The sequence below is a fragment of the Pleurodeles waltl genome, chromosome 6 (genome assembly GCF_031143425.1).
Source record: "Pleurodeles waltl isolate 20211129_DDA chromosome 6, aPleWal1.hap1.20221129, whole genome shotgun sequence".
NCBI classification, from domain to species: Eukaryota; Metazoa; Chordata; class Amphibia; order Caudata; family Salamandridae; genus Pleurodeles; species Pleurodeles waltl.
Window position 1 is genome coordinate 565,535,420 of NC_090445.1, and position 25,455 is coordinate 565,560,874.

At 42.6% G+C, this 25,455-nt stretch overlaps 1 long non-coding RNA gene across 1 annotated transcript in view; it reads left to right on the forward strand.

Moving 5' to 3' along the window:
- Positions 1–19,147, forward strand: part of LOC138301986 (uncharacterized) — a 78,406-nt gene extending 59,259 nt beyond the window's left edge. The window contains exons 3-4 of the long non-coding RNA XR_011205206.1: positions 4,962–5,070; positions 18,979–19,147. This is a non-coding gene — a long non-coding RNA (uncharacterized lncRNA). The remainder of the gene's footprint in view (positions 1–4,961; positions 5,071–18,978) is intronic.
- The last annotated feature ends 6,308 nt before the right edge of the window (positions 19,148–25,455 follow it).

The window sequence follows — 25,455 nt, forward strand, 5'->3', positions numbered from 1 at the left end:
CAGAAAGACTTCTCTCCCAATTTATTTGGGGTGGGGGCATGGCAATGCCCATGGTGCACCTCCTTTTTATAAAAAGAATAAAACATTCCCTGGTGTCTAATGGGATTTCTGTCCGCCCCCCTCCCTGGGGCAGATGTGGAATAATAACCCCCATATGCCTCCTAGGGTGGGCAGAAAGATTATGCCCATTTTGTGGGGGTGGGGTCGGGATGGGCAACTCCCACCCCTACACTTAACTAAAAAAGAATCTCTGGTGCAGGTTTTATGTCCCCATGAGAGCAAGGGTGGGTAGATCCGGGACTATTGCCTCATCTGCTCCTTGTTGGGGCAGAAAGACGTTGGCCCCCATTTATTTGGGGTTGGGGTTGGGGCATGGCCATGCCCATGGTGGGTAACCCCCTACCTCTCTTTAAAAAAACACAATAATAATTCCCTGGTGTCTAGTGGGCTGTTTACCCCCCCGGGAGGCAGATTGGGGGTAATAAACCCCATCTGTCCTCCAGGGACGACAGAAAGACTGTGCCTGTGTTTGAGGAGTGTGGGGCAATGCCATGCCCTTTCTGGGCAGCCCCCACCCCTTCACGTAAGCAAAATAAAATAGTCTCTGTTGCCTACTGACCTTTGCACAAGGGGTCACTCTTCTATCCCTGGTGGCTAATGGGTGGATCTCTGCTTGGGTATCCCCTTTCTGCAGCGATCCCCTATTAGGGATCCACTGGGCAGAGGTACCTTTGGAAAGGTGAGATTCTCCCCTTTCCAAAATTACCTCTCCCATAAGAATTGGGGCACGGGGCACCCTGCACGTGATCATCGTTGTAGTAAACCAAAAAAATAAAAATCAGACTGCTCAGGAAGCTCTTCCCAGGCAGCCTCAATAAAAAAACATAAAGGACTCCCTCTGGTGCAGAGTGGCCTTGCCATCCATCCTCAATGACGGCTAATGGCCGTCAGATGCACTGGGGTGGGGGAGGTGTCATAAAGTGAGAGAGAGAGTGTGTGTGTGAGAGAAAGAGAGAGAGAGAGAACGAGAGAGAGAGAGAGAAAGAGTGGCTGTCACACGCACCTAAGAGGTTAAACAAGTTTAAAGTGCCAGTCCATTACACCTGCCATGTCAGAAATGTGTAATGGTGGCCAAAGTGCCCATGATATTGCTTATGTAGTGTGGTGAGTTTATAGTGTTATTCTAATTTGCAATATTGTATTACAAGTTTAAAACAAATAAAACAGATTGACTTTTGACCCAGACACAGTAATTCGCTCCAGTGTGTCCGTTATAACAGGCATATCAGGCTTTAGTAGGCTATAGCTTTTGGCTTTGCCAGTGCTTATTTTCTTTGGTTTTCAGCACACTGGGAGTGCATGTGTTTCTTGGGTTTCTGGTCTCTCTACCACTTGTTCTTGTGCCTATCATGCTTGCTCTTTATTCACACTCACTCCTCTGCTCCCTGCCCCGGTTACCATTTTCAGTTATTTATTTACTTACTTAACTAGAGGGACTGGCAGATGTTAAATGCTACTCAGTTGCTTGCCTCCTTTTTTGTGCTGCCACACACTTTTGTTCCAGTTCTAAAATGTCCGCCTGCAATTTCAGAACAGTAAATATAAAAAATACCAAAATAGCCACCAGTGCCCTACCCTCATGTATCACTACTCAATTATATGCATCAACGCCCATCTTGGAATGGCTTTTCTTTAATTGGAAAACCCACTTGCCTGCATGCTTATGCATGCATCATCATACATGATACACTTTTCTTTGCAAAATTAAAAACATTCTCTCTGTACACAATACATATTGTGAAACACTCATTAAATTAATCTAATTTAGAAGTTATTTCATTATCCACAGTGCATCAGTGAATTATCCGAAATCCATAGCTATCACATGGTTACAGTCATTATAGTGAAACTGCTTCACAGAATATCTTCAAAACAGCCACAGAAGTTTCTCTGAACAGCCAACACTTGTTACACATGTTATCTTGCTTTCTTTAGGATCAGTTAATACTGCTTTTTTCCACTGTAGGTTGAATTTTATAGTAGTGACCTAATACCTCTCAAATTCTTCACTGTTAATGATCATTCTATAGTATTTTTAAATCCTAAATTCTTTGAAACTAAATTTGAAAAGCCTCTTCAGGTGGGTTTGATTACAGGAAAATATTCTTCATACTGAACATTGAGTTGGCATTGTCAGTGGTTACTAAAAGGAATAATTCTACGCTGTGTATCACTTGACTGATCTGTTGTCTGCAGATGAAATTGCTCGATCAGGAATTCCAAATCCAACGAAAAGTGTTTAAAGGAATGTTAGCAAATAACCACCACCAATCATTCAAGGTAGGATTCCCACCAGTCATGTTTCACCCACTGTGCTTTTCTAGACAAAAGTATGCCTTATGAAAATTAACATTTGACCCCACTCCTTTGGCAACAGTGCACCCCGATCTGCCAGGTGAGGTCTAAAGGCCTGAGAAACACCAGACTTGTTTTGCCCTCGTTCGGCCTTGTCCCTTGGCCACTTAGGGCATTTCATAATCCACTGAAAAGGTGATGGGGAATGCAAGTTCCAAACTGGTGGGTAGAATGGCCCAATTTTGCATTGATGTATTTGTGTCCAAACATCAAGCAACAATCAATATTCCATCCTTGTCTTAAATTCCCTCATTATTCTAGCTGTCATTGTCCTTGATAGAGGGTGTATATGATCTGTCTAACAGCAAATTTGTCGGCCACACTTTTGAAATCGGCTCCCCATATGAGTGGAACATACATCAGATTGAGATTGTTTCCAGATAAGCTGCTCAGTAAGTATGGCTGTGTGAGTTTAGGGTATAAGAACAGAAAAATACATCAACTAGTAAGTTGGCACAACACCACCACAGAGCATCCTCAGTGTCAGCTGGCCCTGCATTTTAAATGTGTGCATTCTTTGTTGTTTTTTTAAATTGGCCAACTCTCTGATGTACAAGGTCAGCAATTTGTACCTACTCAGCATTTTCATATTACTTTATATAGCAAAGAGCAGACTCCTCTCCTCTATCATGACATGTCCTCTCCATTGTTGTGTAATCTAGTTGATGTAACCCGGCCTAGGTACACTACTGTTGCAGATTGTTTGTGTTTCATATAGAAATTGTGCCATATATTTTCTATCCTTTCTCAAGCCCTTAACAAACTCTTCTCAATTGGCCCAAATTCCTGGACAAACAGCATGCTGCAGAGTATGAGAAGATTCAGTTGCTATGAACTATAGTTGTGAAGATAAAACTGTGAGCCCCCTTACTAGATGCCCCCACCCGGGATCTTGTAAAATCGCCTTTGCAGTATACATATTGCATATCAAAGACGTTGGGTGTTGTCTCATGCTTCCCACCCATAGGGCGAGTGTTAACTTAAGAAAGGTTTGTCCGCAGTCATGGGGGTGACCTGGAGGGGATGTTGATTGGCCACCTGTGACTACTCTGTGTCATCCTCCAAAGTTGGGGGTGCAGAGACCCAGCCATCTGGGCCCTCCAAAAGGTCACCTGAATGATGGGCACCGACCGCTTCTACACTCCGTATTCTGGCTCTCTTACAGCATCCTTGACATTATGGACCTGGCTTTGTTTCTTCTTCTGTGTTTCCAAAGTATTGGAACAACATGCCTGCCTCAGTCTGCTTTATAGTCACATTTCATAACCACTTTGCATTTTGTAAAGCTATTAAAGCTTGGATTGTTCTCTGTGCCTTTGTCAGGTGGATAACTTAACCTATCTATTTCTCTGACCTTGTTGTTACATCTTTATAGTACCAGGATACTTCATGGGTGACAGTTTGTGTGTATAAATATTATTTTACGTAACATAATATACATATAGCTAAGCCATGGGAAGCACCCCACTTCTCCAGCCAGCTCAGGGACTAGCTTAAGTATTATGTCTCTGTCTAAGTCATTAAGGAGGCTAGTGACTATTGAATAGGACTTTGTAAACGGGCTTATGGTAGAATGTCAGGATTCATTAAGTCATTAAAACCCTTCAGATGTACCATCTTGCTCAACTGTTTTTCCATAAAATTGTGACCGCTGGGTGTTGTACTTTCTCAGGCAATAAAAACATTGTCAGGGTGTTCCTTCTAGAGTGGCTTACTATATATTCTGCTTTATGTTCAGGGAAGTGCACTCTCTCTCTTAAGTCCATTTCATAAAGTCAGAGCCCCTGATACTGCAAGCTATCCATGTAACACAGTAGTCATCATCTACCCCCTTCTGTAGCGCCGCCACACTGAGACCCATGCTAGTATTCACCTTGGGTCTCTACTCTCAGGGCTGCACTGGCCTTTCACCACTTGCTGGACCAGCTACACTCCAGTAGTTGTGGGCTCCACTTTGGTACTTGAAAATACTTAGAACAGATCAACTGAAGGCTCTGTTCTTATCCCTACAGCCTGGCTAAAATATTTTACCACCCATATAAGAAGAACACTGGGACTGGAGTCCAGTGAGAGAGCTCTGAAAACGTGCTACCTACTCCATCATCATTTATTGACCACCCTAAGCAAAAGTGAATTGCGGGGATCTAGTTTAGAAGTGCCTTTCATAAAATATTCAAATGATGCTCTTGTACATCATGTGAATAGTCATATTGTGGTGAACAGTGTGAAAGGAGTTCCAAATTATAGTGGGTCAGCCAGAGTTCATTTGAGATATAGTGCACTGTTTTTTTCTGTAAACTTTCTAAAAGTGTTCACAGACATGGGCAGAGAGATTACTTTTTTAAATAAATTTAACGAAGGTGAGCATGATGGAGAATTGGTTTTACAGGTAAGTAACTTTTCATTTTGTTTCATGTGCATTGTATAAGGATGGGACAGCAGCAGGGACAATTTTAAAGAAAATGTTACAAAGTGTAATATTTTAATTTTAGCAAGAGAATGAACTCTTTCTATAAATCAACTTTGTTCTTGTGATTGTGTTATAGCTGAGTGAAAATGGAGAAACCTTTTAAACTGTTCTCATTACCCCGGCTCAGTGGTACCCAGGTATTTGCAGTGAAACCTCAGACAGTTTCAGGAGAAAGATGTTTTCAGGTAAACAGTTTAGCCATTACTGTAGAAACGTTTTGTGCACAATTTTAAAATTATTGGTGATTTTTGGAAATCGATGATAGGTTTGCTATATATTTAAATTTGCTATAAATATATATATATATAATCATAATCCTACCTCTCCCGATCTCCTCCACCTCTTGGGTCGGTGGAAGGCAGGACCCACTAATCCATTAGCAAACTTCTCAGCTGCAACTGCCTGCAAGAAACAGGCCCGCACTCTAGGATGTTGCTTTTATCAAATATTTATTGAGGCTCACGCGTATCGATCTTGCGGTCTTCTTCAGAACCACATACTGTGTGGAACAAGCTCCATGACCTTTAGAAAAAACACCCAGTGTGTTGTGAACATGGAAAAATACTAAAACACTTCTCAATTGCTGCCCGTAATTCCACGTCTAAAAATTCATCATCTCAATTACCTTGACAAAAATATCAATGTAATGTACAATTCAAAGCTATTCATGACATAAAATGTATATGTAGCATATTCATAAAAAGTGCCAAGTCGTGAAAAAAGCATAGAAGACATTAGTATGAGATGTCAACTGTAGGAAAATGACATGTTAAAAAGAATCAAATCGATTTAATAAAAGCAACATCCTGGAGTGCAGGCCTGTTTCTTGGAGGCAGATGCAGTCAAGAAGTTTGTTAATATATATTAGCCCCCGGCCCTTGCCACAGACCAGGCTGTGCGGCCAAACATCCGCTGTGCAAAGCCAAATTTTATTCAAATGTATATTTCAATTATTCACACAGTGGTTATTAATATTGATTCCCAAACAAAGTTTAATAAGATTTTCTTAAAAACATGTATGTGACTCATGCTTTTTCCATAGTTTTATTACATTTGTGGGTGAAATATGTAAAAGTAAATAGAGAGACTTTTTTTAAAAATAAAACAAACATGTTTCTGAGTCTTTCTTTTAAACATTTTCCAGCACAAAAAATGCAATCATAAAAACAACCACAAGGCAACATAACTTGCAGTCATATACCCAGCCTCGAGAGCAAAATGTCCAGTCTGGGAAGTGTTTTAAAAGAATGTGGGAAGTTGTCATGGGGTCATAGATTCAGTGACCCAGGAGACTAAGGGCCAGATGTAGCAAGCAGTTTTGCCCATTCTGTTTCTATGGGATAATGTGTTTGTACATATGGCCCTAAATCTTTTTTTTCTTCTAATGTTGCTTCCCTGCAGCGCCCACAATATATATATATTAATCTCCTGGAAGTTGCCAGGAGGTATTTATATAGTTAGGACCTGGGGCAGAGAAAAAGGGGGATCCCAAAATGTGTTTTCCCCATGCATTTATTCATAGAGTCTTTAGACATGCCTATATCCCAAACCGCTGAACGTAATTACACCAAATTTGGCTGGAACTTACATCCTGTTATGCATATTATGCTTTTGGTGGTGCAGTAGTTTTGGACTAATTTAAGGCTAGAAAAAATGGATATAGAGAGAGATGCAGATCCTCTGCATATCCACCATGGATCGATGTGCAGATCCACATGCCACAGGAAGAATCTGATTGGCTGGCTGAAACCTGACAGAAATGTTGCAGACGCCATTTTATTTTGTCGGGAAACGGTCCCTGAGCTGAAATTGGGGGGGGGGCAATGGAGCAGATTGGGTCAGGGTAGAGGTTCACTGACCCAATGGGGGGGGAATATAGTTGTGATGAAGCAGTAAATAATGGGCTTCAACCACCCAAAACACATTTTTTGACGTTTCGCGAGATCTTCGGGTCCGCCCGCGGGACTCAGGGTGGCCTCCAATGTATATCTGTGGGTGGATCAGCTGATCGTGGGACTCAGGGTGGCCTCCAATGTATATCCGTGGGTGGATCAGCTGATCTTGTAAAATGTAAAACATATATATATATATATATATTCATACAGCTACTCAACCATCCAGACAATCACCCGCAAATCTATTCTCACACCCTGAGAGACACATGGTCACCCAATCTCACATCCACACACACTTTAACACTCAGACAGACACTCCCAAACTCACTCTCACACCCAGAGAGACACTCTTACACCTAGTTTCACACCCAGAGACACACACTGATACTCACTCTCACATCCAGACTAACTCACACCCACTCTCACAGCAAGTTCGATGCTGTCACACCCACACTCTCACCCTGAGACATGCTGTCACATTCACTCTCACACCAAAACAGACACTCTTGCGCCCACTCTCACACTCAGATAGATACTGTAATACCCACTCTAAAATCCAGGCAGATGCTGTCACACTCATTCTCACATCCAGAGAGAGACTCCCACTCAGAGAGTCGCTCTCACACCTAGTCTTACACCCAGAGAGACACTCTCACACTCACACCCAGACACTCTGACAACCACTCTCACAACAAGATAGTCACTCACACCCACTCTCATACCCAGAGAGATGCTTTGACATCCACTCTCACACTAACACTTTCACGCTTACTCTCACACTCAGAGAGACACTCTCAGACCCAGTTTCACATCCAGGCAGACCCTGTCACACTCACTCTCACACCCAGAGAGATACTGTCGCATAACCATTTTAGTGATGTTTCTGGGCACGTTATTTTAGCAGCTAGTTCTGCTGCTTGTGCCCTTTAGCCTAGTAACATTTTATTCTGCTTGATTTTATTATTTCTGAATTGGCCACATCTGTGGTGTTGTTTTATTTTCTTTATCTGGTTGTTCTGTCGCGTAGGAAAGCATTGTGTTTCTTAGCAAGACATTTTTTTCCCTTTGCGCTTTCCTCAAGGCTGCAGCGAAATAGGGTTGCTGGGACAAGTGGTACACCGTGTCTCTAATGCTCATAGAAACACACACATACCACTAGGGACATTTTCTCAGAACATCAGTTGTATTATTATAAAATAATTATCTGCTCCATGCAGTTAGAGGGAGGTTCCAGCCAGATGACCACAACTACATACTGATTGACTTTGTTAAAAATAAATGCGTTGGAAGCAGTTTTTGCCCCATACAGGACCTCAGGATAAACATAGAATACTCACTATGTGCTTGCCACTTGGCTTAGTTCCAATAGTAGATAACTACACTACTTGGGGCACGGTATTTGTCACGCTCTATACTACCGCATACAGTACAGCAAACACTTGCCAATCTTCCTGAAGTGTTAAAACAAATTCAAGATGAATACGAGGCTGCCCTGGCCCTGGATTTGGGGATGCAATTAATGAACAATTTTGACCCTGTATCTTCAATAATACTAAGCAGTCCTAAAAGAGAAGCAGATGCCCTAGCAATGCGCATGCGGCTGCAGGACATTCCTGTCAAGACCAAGAACGCGAGCTGCCAAAGATTATCACCGAGACCTACTATAGTATTGATTGAGATGGCCTGGGAGCCAGACCTATTAAACCACAATTGCGAAGTAACTCCAATAAGGATTCTACCAAGCAGGTACCTGAGGGTTCTAAAAAAAACGCTGGGATAAACAAAAACAAATATCTAAAAAAGAAAGTGGAGAATCTCCGCATTTGAGACTGCTTAAAATCTCTAAGACTTAGAAATATAGATAAAATGAAAATGCCTGATGGATAACAGTATACTGATACACACCAGTCTTGTTCCTTTCAGAACTCACCAGATAAACACAGTGAGAAAGGTGGGTGGTCAGAGCAGCGGACCGAGTACGTGAAATGCTCGTCAAAAATTTCTATTAAGAAAGAAGAGAAACTTCCCCAACAAAAACCTCAATTCAAAAGGAAAAAAGTGGGTGTGATTTTTATACGAAGTGCCCCTCAGGATGAGAGCTTTGCTGAAGAACAGGAAGTGGGCACTGGCACTGCTAGACAGCACAGCAGAGATCACAATAGTTTGTTGGAATCTTCAAGGCCATCTGGAGGTGAAAGCAACTGATGAGTTCCTACAAGTTGAGACTGCAGACATGCACGTCTCCACACCCGGTAGGGTGTATAAACTAAAATTAGAAGGAGACATTGAGCGCACTATAGATGGCATCTTTTGGGATTGTGTTGTTACCATTTATGATATCTTTCTGGCCGAAAAGGATTGGCCACCCGAATTTGTCCGTAACCTCCCATATGGGGAAGAGGTATTGAACCCTTTTTCTCGCCCCTTGTTCCCAGAGAGCTCAGGGAGGCTTACGCGATTGATTGGGCAAAGGCGCAGGCAACCGCATTATATCACAACTCTTTAGGGTGGGATAAAGATTCCCCGTACCATATAATACCAATTAGATTCCAACCACAACCCCAATATCCAATTGAGCATGAAGCTAGAGCACCTGTGAGAGTGTACTAGGGCGTAATTAAACCCTGTGTCTTGCCAGTGAACAACCCGTTGTTCACCATAGCTAAACCGGACCATTCATATAGAATAGTCTTAGACTATAGACATTTAAATAGTCATACACACACATTTGCCATTCAAAATGCAAACAGTACAGCACTTAATAACAATATAGTGCGCAAAAAATACAAAACAACTTTGGATATTTCCAGTGTTTTTTTCTGCCAGAATACAGCACCTGAAAGTAGGGACTGAACACGTTTCAGTGCTGCAGGCTCACTGAAAAAAATTTGACGACTCTCACAAGGATATAAAAACAGTTCAGGATTGTTTTCAGCTCGTGTTATTTCAATTTTACACTGTATTGATCCTGAGGCATTGTCCTCCGTAGACGATATCTACTTTATGGATGATGATCTTGTTCAACATGTAAGACGGGTGGGCTGCACTGTTGTGGGATTTGCCGAATTAAGCTACAAATTCAATGTCAAAAAAGCAAAAATAGACTTCCTTAGTGTCCTATTTTTGGAATATGAACTATCAGATGAAGGCAAGAGCCTAGCACCCCAATTTTTTAAAAAATGCGCACAACTACAACCACCAAACACTATTAAAAACTAATACTATTAAAAAACTCCAGTAACTGTTGGGCTTTTTAAACTTTGGCAGAACTTAAATTCCGCATTATACACAATACACTAAACCATTATATGACTTAACACATCCTGATCTTTCAAGCAAATATTGGACAGTCAAACACACCCCCATTCTCAGAGCACTGTAACAAGACATGCTTGCAGCTAAACACTTACAAACAAGAGAAAGCAAAACACTTTTGGTCATCAGAATAGTTGCTGGTGCGAACAGTTTTACCTATGTAACGTTCAACGAGGGTGATACCATCCCTATTGCATACAAATCACATTTGTAGTCCACAGTTGAACAATGCTTGTTTCCCACAGAAAAATACTGATGCTGTTAAGATGGCTGTCATTAAAGAGAGACCTCCAGTCCAGGGAAAACACATCATTGTCATATCTCCAATCCCAGCCCTTGAGGCTGTTACCAAAGCTAGCATTCCCAACGCTCAGTCGCTATATCCACGTTGGATTCAATGGGCAACGTCTCTGATGGCCACTGACGTTAACTATGTTTTTGAACTAAAATTAGAAACTTCATACATTGGTACATCAACGTGTTGTAAGACTAGTTACAGGCAATACAATGGCTGATGAAGCGGCCAAGTCAGCAGTAGCTATGGCTTCTGTTGCTGCAATAACTCATTCACGGACGAGACTGGATGATGAAACACTGGCTGGTGTGAAAGCTTCGGCTATAGGCAAGCCCATGCAAAAGGCATATCCTGCCAAATATTCCTTCTGCATATCTAGCCTCAATACTGCCCTCCTAACAATACCCGGGTGGGTGATTGTGTGATCCCCAACCAAGATCAAAGACCTGAGTTGATTAAAGCAGTGCATGAGGGAGTTTATTCTGCCCATGCTGGTGTGGCGGCTACTATTTCACTGTTACAAGCATGCTACTGGTGGCCAGGTCTATTCAAACAGACCAAGCAGTATGCACGTTGCTGTGACATCTGTCATCAAATAATGGCCAATCCTGCTCAGCAGACCTAGAGGACTCCTGGGTACTACCTAACTCCCTCTCACTACAGACCAAGATGTTTCCCTACAGGTTTTAAGCACCAACGCTGACAAGCCTCCAAGCTAGGTGAGGGTGGAACATGAACTTTCATTAGTCCTTTTAATGTCTTAGACAAGCAATGTCAACAATATTGAGAGCTTTTACTCAAATTCAACGCAACCGGATAGATTAGTCTACTATGAACAACCAAGGGAGACTTATGCCAGCTCACCTCTCCTGAACACGGCTCCAGATTTTGCACGAGCTGCTTATGGATATTTTGCCAACTTTAATGTCTCTTTCACTGACTCATCTGCCTGTTCTGCAACAAGACTGTCAAGAGCATGTACGCTGATAAAGTGGCTCAAAATTAACTATTTTGTTCTTCCATGGGACTATCTATGGTTCTTTTTAACTGTACTTGCCTTCCTTCTTTCGATTGGGTTTGTCATCGTCTTTTTCCTACTAATACATGGTCATTACCTTCCTGAACTCTTTAAAGTTGAACTGGTGGGTGGGGTCCTAAAACCACATTTTTCCTCCCATAAGTTCTGCAGAGACTTGTCTCTAATGAACATTTCAGCTATACCAATTCCTGATGGGATTGTTTAGGATGAAGTACCCTTTGATATATATATATATATATATATATATATATATATATATATATATATATATGTTCGATGGCATGTGTAGCTGCAGATACACATGCTGTGCACATCCCGCCATATGGTGTTGGGCTCGGAGTGTTACAAGTTGTTTTTCTTCGAAGAAGTCTTTTCGAGTCACGAGACCGAGGGACTCCTCCCATTTCGACTCCATTGCGCATGGGCGTCGACTCCATCTTAGATTGTTTTTTTTCCGCCATCGGGTTCGGACGTGTTCCTTTTCGCTCCGGGTTTCGGGTCGGAAAATTAGTTAGAATCTCCGAAAAATCGTCGGTATTGTTTGCGTTCGGTATCTGGTTATTTACAACAGATCGACACCGAATTAAGAAGAGCTCCGGTGGCCCTTTGTTTTTTTTTTCGATCCCCGTCGGGCCCTGGTCGGCCCGGCCACGTGTCTCTTCAAGGCTGATGGAACGGACCCCATTCCGCTTCTGTCCAAAATGCCATAACAAGTATCCATATACAGATCAGATACAGTGTTAGTCACGAGAACACAAGGAAGATACTTGTGAGGCCTGTCAAGCGTTTCGGTCCAGGAAGACAATCAGGGACCGAAGAGCCAGAAGACTGCAAATGGTGTCGGCGCCGACAGGACAAGGGCGTTTCGAGGAGGAGGAAGAAACATTCTCCACCCAGGAATCGGACTCGGAGGAGATCTATCCCGAAGAAACGCCGAAAACCGTGAGTAAGACGTCGAAGAACTCACGAGAAGACCGCTAAAGCCCAGGGGACGCCACCGCCAACAGGCCATGGCTTAACCCGAAAAATAGGTGACCGTCTATCGACACCGAAAAAGGGCGAGCTGGTGTCGAAGTCATCTGACCCCGGTCGAGATACCGGCACACAGCAATCTCGGGCCCGAGATAGTGGCTCCGAAAAGATTCGGCATCGAGACAGCGGCACCGAAATGGGTCAGCATCGAGAAGGCACGACGCCGAAAGTAAAAAAGGTTTCGTCCGAGCCGAAAAAGGCAGCCGAAAAGGTTTCGGTACCGAAACATCCGGCCTCGGAACCGAAAAAAAGTTCCTATTCAGAGGAACAAGGACTGTCCTCACAAATGAAGACACACAGATTTGAACAAGAATTAGAGACAATAGAGCCAGATCACACACAAAGGCGGCTCTTTATTAAAAAAGATACGGGGAAGATCAGCACTCTTCCTCCAATCAAAATGAAACGTAAACTTGCCTTCCAAGACAAGGACAAACAGCCACACGCAAAGGTGGCTAAACAAGTAACACCACCACCATCCCCACATCACTCTCCGCCACCATCACCTGTAGCCACTCCACCAATGATGCAATCCCCAACTCATACGGGAATGAGTCAAGATGACCCTGACGCATGGGACCTTTATGATGCACCAGTGTCAGATAATAGCCCTGAATGCTATCCAGCAAGACCATCGCCACCAGAGGATAGTACAGGCTACGCTCAAGTGGTATCAAGAGCTGCAGCATTTCACAGTGTCAGCCTTCATTCAGAACCCATTGAAGACGACTTTCTTTTTTAATACACTGTCGTCTACACACAGTCAATATCAAAGACTTCCGATGTTACCCGGAATGCTCAAACACTCCAAACAAGTGTTTGAAGAGCCTGTCAAGGGGAGAGCCATTTCTCCAAGAGTAGATAAAAAATATAAACCGCCACCAACGGACCCAGTGTACATCACACAACAGCTAACACCAGACTCAGTTGTAGTGGGAGCAGCGCGCAAAAGAGCCAACTCACATTCTTCAGGAGATGCACCACCTCCAGATAAAGAAAGTAGAAAATTCGATGCAGCAGGCAAAAGGGTGGCGGCACAGGCAGCAAACCAATGACGCATTGCAAATTCCTAAGCTTTGTTAGCCAGATATGATAGGGCCCATTGGGATGAAATGCAACACTTTATTGAACATTTACCAAAAGAGTTCCAAAAAAGAGCGCAGCAAGTGGTAGAAGAGGGACAGAGTATCTCTAATAATCAGATACGGTCAGCAATGGATGCTGCAGACACAGCTGCTAGAACTGTCAACACAGCAGTAACAATAAGGAGACATGCATGGCTGCGTACATCAGGATTTAAACCAGAGATACAGCAAGCTGTGCTAAATATGCCATTCAACGGACAGCAGTAGTTTGGGCCGGAGGTGGACACTGCGATAGAGAAACTTAGAAAAGACACTGAGACGGCCAAAGCCATGGGCACACTCTACTCCCCGCAGAGCAGAGGCACATTTCAAAAGACACAATTTCGAGGGGGGTTTCGAGGGCAGACCACAGAAGCCACAACCTCACAAAAAGCCCACTTACCAGAGCCAGTATCAGCGGGCAGGTTTTCGGGGACAATATAGAGGAGGACAATTTTAAAAAAATAGAGGAAAATTCCAAAGTCCCAAAACTCCTCCAAACAAACAGTGACTTCAAGGTCACAAATCCCCAACACATAACACCTGTGGGGGGGAGACTAACCAAGTTTTACACACATTGGGAGGAAATAACATCAGACACTTGGGTCTTAGCAATTATCCAGCATGGTTATTGCATAGAATTTCTCAAATTCCCTCCAACCGTCCCACCGAAAACACACAGTATGTCAAAACAACATATAGATCTTCTAGGATTAGAAGTTCAAGCATTGCTACAAAAAGAAGCAATAGAATTAGTACCAAGACAACAATTAAACACAGGAGTTTACTCACTGTACTTTCTGATACCCAAAAAAGACAAAACTCTCAGACCTATACTAGATCTCAGAATATTAAATACCTACATCAAATCAGACCACTTTCACATGGTTACTTTACAAGACGTAATCCCATTGCTCAAACAACAAGACTACATGACAACACTAGACTTAAAGGATGCATATTTCCATATACCAATACATCCTTCACACAGAAAGTACTTAAGGTTTGTATTCCAAGGGATACATTACCAATTCAAAGTGTTGCCATTCGGAATAACAACTGCGCCAAGAGTTTTTACAAAATGCCTGGCAGTAGTAGCTGCACATATCAGAAGGCAGCAAATACATGTGTTCCCGTACCTGGACGATTGGTTAATCAAAACCAACACGCTAAAACTGTGTTTACAACACACAAAATATGTCCTAGAAATCCTACACAAACTAGGTTTCTCAATCAACTACGCAAAGTCATACCTTGTGCCGTGTCAAACACAGCAATACTTGGGAGCTACAATCAACACAGCAAAAGGGATTGCCACTCCAAGTCCACAAAGAGTTCAAACATTTCACAATGTAATACAGACCATGTATCCAAAACAAAGGATACAAGTCAAAATAGTAATGAAACTACTAGGCATGATGTCTTCATGCATAGCCATTGTCCCAAATGCAAGGTTGCACATGCGGCCCTTACAACAGTGCCTAGCATCACAATGGTCACAAGCACAGGGTCAGCTTCTAGATCTGGTGTTGATAGACCGCCAAACATACATCTCGCTTCAATGGTGGAACAGTATAAATTTAAACCAAGGGCGGCCTTTCCAAGACCCAGTGCCACAATACGTGATAACAACAGATGCATCCATGACAGGGTGGGGAGCACACCACAATCAGCACAGCATCCAAGGACAATGGGACATACAGCAAAGACAGTTTCACATAAATCACTTAGAACTGTTAGCGGTATTTCTAGCGCTGAAAGCATTTCAACCCATAATAACCCACAAATACATTCTTGTCAAAACAGACAACATGACAACAATGTATTACCTAAACAAACAGGGCGGAACACACTCGACACAGTTGTGTCTCCTGACACAGAAAATATGGCATTGGGCGATTCACAACCACATTCGCCTAATAACACAATTTATTCCAGGAATTCAGAATCAGTTAGCAGACAATCTCTCTCGGGATCACCAACAGACCCACGAATGGGAGATTCACCCCCAAATACTGAACACTTACTTTCAAATTTGGGGAACACCACAAATAGATCTATTTGCAACAAAGGAAAACTCAAAATGCCAAAACTTCAGTCTCAAGGCAATGCGCTATGGATGAACTGGTCAGGGATATTTGCGTACGCTTTTCCCCCTCTCCCACTCCTTCCACATCTAGTAAACAAGTTGAGTCAAAACAAACTCAAACTCATACTAATAGCACCAACATGGGCAAGACAACCTTGGTACACAACACTACTAGACCTTTCAGTAGTACCTCATGTCAAACTACCAAACAGACCAGATCTGTTAACACAACACAAACGACAAATCAGACATCCAAATCCAGCATCGCTGAATCTAGCAATTTGGCTCCTGAAATCCTAGAATTCGGACACTTAGACCTCACACAAGAATGTATGGAGGTCATAAGACAAGCTAGGAAGCCTACCACTAGACACTGCTATGCAAATAAGTGGAAAAGATTTGTTTATTACTGCCATAATAATCAAATTCAACCCTTACACGCATCTGCAAAAGATATAGTAGGATACTTACTACATTTGCAAAAGTCAAAACTAGCTTTCTCTTCCATAAAAATACATCTTACTGCAATTTCAGCTTACCTGCAAATTACGCACTCAACTTCATTATTTAGGATACCAGTCATAAAAGCATTTATGGAAGGCCTAAAGAGAATTATACCACCAAGAGCACCACCAGTTCCTTCATGCAACCTCAACATTGTCTTAACACGACTCATGGGTCCGCCTTTCAAGGCCATGCACTCTTGTGAAATGCAATACTTAATGTGGAAAGTTGCATTTTTGATTGCCATCACATCTCTAAGAAGGGTGAGTGAAATTCAAGCATTTACCATACAAGAACCATTTATTCAGATACACAAGAATAAAATAGTTCTACGGACAAATCCAAAATTTTTACCAAAAGTTATCTCACCGTTCCACTTGAATCAAACGGTAGAATTACCAGTGTTCTTCCCACAGCCAGATTCTGTAGCTGAAAGAGCACTACATACATTAGACATTAAAAGAGCGCTAATGTACTACATTGACAGGACAAAACTAATTTGAAAAACAAAACAGCTATTTATTGCCTTTCAAAAGCCTCATACAGGAAATCCAATTTCAAAACAAGGCATTGCTAGATGGATAGTTAAGTGTATTCAAACCTGCTATCTTAAAGCAAAGAGAGACCTGCCTATTACACCAAAGGCACACTCAACCAGAAAGAAAGGTGCTACCATGGCCTTTCTAGGAAATATTCCAATGAACGAAATATGTAAGGCAGCAACATGGTCTACGCCTCATACATTTACCAAACACTACTGTGTAGATGTGTTAACTTCACAACAAGCCACAGTAGGTCAAGCGGTACTACGAACATTGTTTCAAACAACTTCAACTCCTACAGGCTGAACCACCGCTTTTGGGGAGATAACTGCTTACTAGTCTATGCACAGCATGTGTATCTGCAGCTACACATGCCATCGAACGGAAAATGTCACTTACCCTGTGTACATCTGTTCGTGGCATTAGTCGCTGCAGATTCACATGTGCCCACCCACCTCCCCGGGAGCCTGTAGCCGTTTGGAAGTTGATCTTAAACATTTGTACATTTGTAAATATATTACTTTAAACTTCATTATGTACATACGTATTCACTCCATTGCATGGGCACTATTACTAGCATACACAACTCCTACCTCACCCTCTGCGGGGAAAACAATCTAAGATGGAGTCGACGCCCATGCGCAATGGAGTCGAAATGGGAGGAGTCCCTCGTCTCGTGACTCGAAAAGACTTCTTCAAAGAAAAACAACTTGTAACACTCCAAGCCCAACACCAGATGGCGGGATGTGCACAGCATGTGAATCTGCAGTGACTAATGCCACGAACAGATGTACACTGGGTAAGTGACATTTTCCATTTATATATATATATATATATATATATATATATATATATATATATATATATATGGTCTGACAGAGGTTATTCATATTCCATATGTATTTAAACTTTCCATTAATGATGTAATAACACCTGGAGTTGTTTCTGATGACTGAGTTGTAAAAACAGTTGATTCTATGTTATCTGAATTTGAATATTTCACTGTATTTGAAAGTGAAAATGTCTATAAATCAAATGAAAATTATGGCACTATGTTCTGTTTTAATTATCATGGGCATCATTACATTCACGGAACAAGCACCCCCAGAGACTATTTTTAATTATACCCAATGGAAAGATTGCCCAAGTCTGCCAATGGGGAGTTCGAAAACATACTCTGAAAAGTTTGCATATTTTTCTGGGCACAATGTTAAAAATGTTGAGTCATATTATTTTAAATTGCTAGTGATGGAAATGCAACATATCTTATTAACTGATACAAAATTCTGATTGCATTTTTTCCCGGTTGGCTATAGAAGGCTATGAATATTGGCTTAAGTCGATTGACTTAAAAAGTGTATGGGGAACTAAAAATTGGCAAATAATGGGAAAGGAAGCTTTCTTTAGAGCATGCCTGATACCTGTTCAAATGATATTTTTTAATGAAACTGTACAAAAGACAAGATGTTAAGGCTTCGCAAAGATTAAGGATTTGAATGTGCCCAGTATCCCTGCCCCTGTTGAATTTTACAAATGGCAAAAATACATTAATGTAACTGATGATCAGCTCCATGAATGGGTCCAAATTGGAACATTTAGCACATCACTTTCACATCTTGGCGGGTGGTTATTGTGGCCAGTGGACGCAAATGGTTGTCATGCACGTTTTGTAAACTCCACTGGGATTTTTAGAACAAATAGGCCAGACCCTTGCTATGTGTCATCAGAACATTCTGGTATAGAAAGAACTTACACTGTTGGTGATGTATGCATACTGCATAACTCATTGACCATTCTCTCCTCTGAACATAGTTGAAATGTTAATGTTCATGTCAGTTGAAGTATGTGGCATATGTGTGAAGAATGGATCATGGCCTCTGGCTACACTGTGGGTGGAGTACTTTGTGATGACCATGGGGCCTAGCTGTGTTTGTATTCTGATATTGCTGTACAAGATGCAGATTACTGTAAAGTGAGAAAGCAGTAAGAACATTACTCCAGGTATATGCCATATGTTTGTGTATGGTTAATGTACTGGGTCCTCAGTGATGTCATGTGTTCAATGGGATAGGTGATCATGTAGCAATGTAATGTGTATGTGATGAGTCTGTACCTGGTGATATATAGGTCCATACTGGGTGCCCCAGCTTTGTAGGTTGAGTTACCATGGGCATGACTTCTGTTACTCAGAGATTTGTGCATTGTGTGGCACCATGCCTTCCATCCTGATAGTACTCTCTGTCATACTCTATTTGCAGATTGGAATACTGACAATACTATGGTGTTGGCCTGGATTGCAACCTCTCCGACTCCTGTCCTGTGACATCTCTGTTGTAATATGTCTCATGCTGTGGGAGGCTCCATCTGATGACCATTACACTGGCAGTTCGATGCAGGGGGGCACCACAGTTGGCAAGCATGGCAATTATTGAGGTGTTAATAAAGACACATATACAGTAGCTGTGCTCAGTTGTGATTTATTGTGCATATCATGGTGAATGAGGGCAAAATCAAAGTGGCCAGATGAAAAAAGGGGTGATAAGTTAGATCATGGTAGATGGATTAATCAGAGTAGCAGCTCCACCAGTTGGTTGCCGAGGTCCAGTGTCTTTGTACCATGGGAAAATGGAGTCATGTCTCAGGACGGACTACAGGGTGTCTCAATGGCATACAAGGGTGACATATCAGGCGAGGTTCACTTCCTGACAGTGGGTTTGGTCATGGCATCTGCTCCAGCCGGAGGGCTGGGTTGAGGTCCAGGTTTGCGGGGTGTTCTTCAGCTGCAGAGGAAGGGGTGTCTGAGGCTTGTGGTTCCCCTGGCAGGGCCTCCATTCCACTAGCTGCCGCAAGTGTAGATGGGACAGGTGTTAGGTTGCTAGTGGAAGGGGCTTGATGGTATGTTATGAAACCAATGACGGTGGTATTGATTTCCCTCAGCACCCTTGCAGTGGAATGATGTGTCTGCCACTGTTGCATAACTTCCTGGTGGTATTCCCTCTGCAGCATTTGATTCTCCCTCAACATGGAGATTATTTGGCCTTTCCTGTCCTGGGAACTTTGGTATGCTTCCAGCACTTGGGAAATGGTTTCCTAGTCCGTGAAATTCCTTTGAAGCCCCACCCTCTGGCCCCACAGCATCCCTCCCATGCACCCTACCACCAGCTGCCTGTGACCCTGGCATGGTGTGCCCACTCCAAGGGATAGCAAGGCCTTCATTGTCAGGGATATCAAGGTTCGACTCAGGTCCGTGTACTGTAGGACACACAATAGATTGAACTGGTCTTGGGTCACAGGTTAATGAGGTGAATGGTTGCTTGTGATGTGGTTGCACCAGGAGCGGGGGATGTTGATGTTGGGAGGGTGAAGCCTGCAGTCGTTGACTGACCAGGTGTCCCAGATGGGCCAGGTTGTTTGTCTTGTCCAGACATCCAGGCATGTTGTCCTCACTGGGGCCTTCATCCTGAGGGGGACTGGCAGTGTCTGGTATCCTCGCCATGGTGGCAATGGCTGGGTTACCTGTGGAGGGATTGAGACACAGAGTTGAGGTTGGAATGTGTGTTAGATTATCTCTTAAAGAGATGCATGACAGTGGGCTTACATGATTCCCTGCAATGACCTTGACAGATGCTGCATAGCATACCTTTGTTGTATATACTACTCTGTGACTTGATTGCCATACTCCATGTTGGGAGATGTCATACAGGTTTGGTACAGATTGCACTGCAGATGAGTTCTGTTATTGTCTGATCATTGACATGACTGTTCACCTCTGTTACCTAGTGATTTGTGAGGGTTGTTAGATGTCACAAAAAAGTTCTAGTGGGAACACAGTATGAGTATGTGAGAATGCAAGGATTATAGCCCTGTATCTAGATGTTTTGGATGTGCGTCGACTCAGCCGTCTTACTTTCCAACAGGTGAGTCTATTCGTGGCTTGGGATCTTTGATCTGCGGCCATTAGGAATGGTCCCTCAGCTGTAGTTGCATGTAGTTTTGTATGCTATTGGTAGTGTGCCATTGCATTTCTGTCATTGCCAGGTTCTGGTCCTCACTAGGTCAATCTAGATGGTGCAGCTAGTACTTTAGTTGTACATGCATGAAATGTGACGTGTTGTGCACATTCAAGGTCTTCAAAAAATAGTGTTGGTGCATTCTGGGAGTCATAGTGATTTAATTTGCCAGTCGTTAACGTGCCATTGCCATGGGCTGTTGGGCAGTTGGGCTGGGTGGTGTGGTGGCATGCAGGAGAGGGGAATTAGGTGAATAGGTGGGAGGTGCAGTGGGTCATCTAGTTAATTAGGGCGTATTTGGGTGGTGAAGAGGCATGCAGGACAATACAGTGGTGTGACGTGACTGTTGTAGGTACTTACCAGACTCCAGTCCCCCAGGTATTCCGGTTCGGCCCTCCGGATGCAGTATGTCCAAGAACCTTTTCTCCCAAAATGTGAAATGTGGGGGAGGAGATGGTGGGCCCACTGCCAGTCTTGTGTACGGCGATCTGGTAGCCTGATGCTATGAAATGCACCTTCCCCCGTAGGTCGTTCCACCGCTTCCTGATGTCATCACATGTGCCTGGATGGCTGGCTACTGTGTTGACCCTGTCGACTATCCTTTGCCACAACTCCATTTTCCTGGCAATCGATGTTGTTGGACATGTGCTCCTAAGAGTTGTGGCTCTACCCTGACAATTTCGTCCAAGATGACCCTCAACTCCTCATCAGTGAAACATGGGTTCTTTGTGGGGACATGGTAATGGTGGTACAGACAGTGGGGAAGTGATTAAAAGGACGTATAATGTATGTGATGATGTTTGGTTGCTGTGATGTGAATGGGTGACGGTTAATGTGTATTGGGTGGTTTTGTTAATTGTGTATTGTGTATGTTGTGTAAGTGTGAAATATGAGTTGAGAGTAATGTGTAGGGGAACCCATTGTTTGTTTAGCTAGTTATATTTTATTTGCTAGTGTCTGGCTGTTAGTGGCGTTCTGGTTGCAAAGGATTGTGGGTTGTGTTGGAGTGTGTTATAAAGTGCTGTGAGTATGTGTGTCGGGTGTATGGATGTGTGTCAGGTGGAGGGTATTCAAACTATCATGTGTGGTGTTCTGCCTGATGTGAGTTTTGACTGCATTGGTTTGCACCGCCAATGGTTTTCCACCATGGTAGAACCGCTGTGGTGATTTGTGCTTCGTAACTGGTGGGTGGATTTTTGTCAGGCTGGCGGTGCTGGTGTAGTAACCGGCACTTTTCCACCCTCCAGTGTCCTGGCAGTATCGGATTTCTGGCTGTCTTTTGGTGGTCTTCACTGTGTGACTCTTAATACGGTGGTTGGATCACCGCCAATATGGCGGTCTTTACGCGGCCGCCACCATGGCGATGTTCCGAAAAGACTACCAAAGTCGTAGTGAGGCCCATAGTTTGGGGTCAAGGACAACAAGTTCTCATGTTTATTTTGTCCTTTGGACAAGTAGGCCCAACCCCCAGCAGCAGAAGCCCTTTGGCTGCTAGGTTGCAGGGAAGGAAATTGTCTACATTTGAGGTAATATTTGCTATATGCTAATGCTGTTTAATCTTCTATTTTATAGTTTATTAAAACAAAGCCTTTATTATTAGGGTGAGCACTCTTAATAAAATTTGTAAGGTCACATTGCACTACTGACGGTGGTTCCAGTAAAGAGATGTGTACATACATGTTTGAAAGTTTAACAATATGAGGCACCCAGAAGGCTCTTCTCAGTTGCAGATGTGTACAGAAGCTTGTAAGAAAGATTGATGATTCTTTGCTTTGAAAATACAATTTTCAGAAAAAAGGCAAGTAGGAAAAAAAAACATTTTGCTAAATTACTGTAAGGTTTTAGGTACTATTTGTTTGAAGCATCATTACTAAAATGTTTTTTAATAAAATATTCATAATGGAAAGTCAGTGTAACCATTTTAAACAAGATTATGGGAAACATGAAAATAAAAAAGCACTTACAAAGCCAAATGATCTGACATTGGTGGTCAGTCTTTTGCTTTTGTCAATGTGTGTTTGTTTAGACATGGCTTTTGTAACACTTTATTGTTGTCGGAGCTGCCGGGACCTCGCCAATGTAACAAACATTGGCAAAAAGAAAAAAAAAATGGTCTCAAAAAGCACAAATTGCCACAGTACTTCCTGACACTAAACAAAACTACTTTTTGATGCCAATATATTCTTGTAGAAGAGCAGAATGCTATCACTCACAGTAAAGCCAATTGATAGATGGATAGAGAGAGAGACAGAGAGAGAGAAAGAAACAGAATTTTAATAAAAGCAAAATATCTTCATTAATGCCAGACCTATTTAGGGGCCCAAGTCTTAAAGAAAGTCACAAAAGTGCACCTATGGCATATTTATTTGCATTAGTGGCTTTCATGAATTCACAAGAATTCACAGAAGTAGACCAGGAAATCGTACTCCTAGAAACTATTTGTGAATTGTATTTTAGCACAAGCAAATATGCATGTGTAGATTTGCTCATGTGAAAATCTATCGAGCGTTTACAAGTTCACTTCCTCTCCAAGCACTTTTTCCCCCAACCCCGGAAGAACTTCTACTTCTGCCCGTGTCAGGAGTAAACATGCAAGTTAGTAGGTTTGCACTCAACCAAAGACATTCCAGCCCTGAAACTATTGCTTACTGCTGCCTCCAGCCACTGTATGTAGATCTGCAGAAAGATGGCAATATAAATAAGTATTGGAGCCCTACTATAGTATTAGCCCTGGCTTCAGAGGGGCTATTATTAGAGCTCTTACACAGTGAGATTGCTGCCATAATTTGTCGCTGCATTACATGGCACCAAAGGGACAAGTAGAGTTTTTACAAGACAAGTAGATTTATGAAACAATCTGTCCCATGGACAAGTAGATATTAGGTTCCACATTCCTGTATACCTGTACAGCCATTATTTTCCATGAAGGAGTAAATGTTACATCTGGACATGACACCATCTACATAAAGAACTCAATTGGATGAACAGAGTGTTATGATAGTAAATTTACATTTAAGCAGAGATTACCCTGGTAAAGTGCCAAATTCTTACCTTCTTTTTATAGAACCAAAGTTCTGAGGACGATTACTACAAGAGAAATACATTAATACATCTCTGGGACTTTTGCTACAACAACATAAAGCATCATATGGCCTTACAAGGGTGATGTCTTTCTAAGGGACTGTACATCTTCAAATCTTGTGTTTCTTGGATGGAAACCCCAGGCATAGTAGTAAACTGGAAATGGAGATCAGATACTTTAAACTATAACAAAGATCTACAGAAGATAAAAAGGAAGAATCCTAAACTTTTGTTTCAAGAACAGCTGAATAATAATTAAAGTAATAACACTGATATGCTCTACTCGTCTTCAGTGGATTACTGGAGTTTTTTTACACCGTACGGCCTACCAAAGGTGATGTTTTTAGACACTTCTTTAAACTAGTACAGTGATTTATATACAATACAGCTACAATATTATTTATATAATTTGACAACTATAGCTAAAAAATCTGGTAGTGAGTGCCATACATAGTGTTGTATGTCATGTTTGGTTTTAAAGTTATGCTTTATGACATGGGTAGAATGTTAGAGATGGAATGTGGAAAGGGAAGGATGTAGTTGTAGGATTGCACTATGAGGTCCGGTTGTCTGACCTATATCTGTTCAAATAAACTCAGCCTATTTCTTTCCTTCCTGGAGTTTCATCTCTTCATTGGCGACGAGGGTGAACGAGGAAGACGAGGGTCTGGCTGCAGGACCCTGTTTGCATGTTTTGGACGGTGTGAAGTTTTCCATAGCAGCGGAGCGGCAGTCCTTCCAGTTCTTGTAATTCACAGGTGTTTTCTGTTGCGAGGTTCGAGGAGTGCCGGAGCTGGATTACCGAGGTCGTTAAAGGTTGTTTTAGTCGGAGCAGCAATTTTTTGGGCGATGTTGGACGAATGGGCAGCGACGACTGTTTAATTGTTCACGTGCGCAGTCGCAAGCTTGTGACTAGACGCTACACGATCGTGAGCACGCGTTGTCTCGCATGCATGTTTGTTTGTCCGGCAAAGCGAACAGCAGAGCGGAAACAAGCTGATTGTTAGAAATGGGGTTTTTGGTTGGCAGTCAGGTTGCCCTCTGTCCACGCAAGAACCCTCACTCTAGTCAGGGTAAGTCACACACAATCCAAAATCAGCCTGTGTCCACCCCCTGGTAGCTTGGCACGAGCAGTCAGGCTTAACTTAGAAGGCAATGTGTAAAGCATTTGTGCAATAAATCATACAATACCATAATATAACACCACAAAAATACATCACACAGTGTTTTGAAAAATATATAATATTTATCTGGGTATTTGCAGGTCAAAACGAAAGTTGCAATATGAATTTGTAAAGATATCACTAAAAAGTGATATGAAGTGTCTTAAGTCTTTAAAAAGTAAACAAAGTCTCTTTCAAGCACAAAGTACCTGGTTTGGAGTGGAAAATCTCCGCAGAGGGCCGCAGAAGAGGAGATGCGTGGAAAAATGGTGTGTGCGTCGGTTACGCCCCTTCACACACGGACTTACGTCGTTATTTTTCACGCGGGGAGACGTGCGTCGTTCTACGGGAGGAAAAATGGTGTGTGCGTCGGTTGCGCCCCTTCACACACGGACTTGCGTCGTTATTTTTCACTCGGGGAAGACGTGCGTCGTTTTCCGGCACGCGGACCATCTCCTTCTATGGGTCGCGGGGATTACCA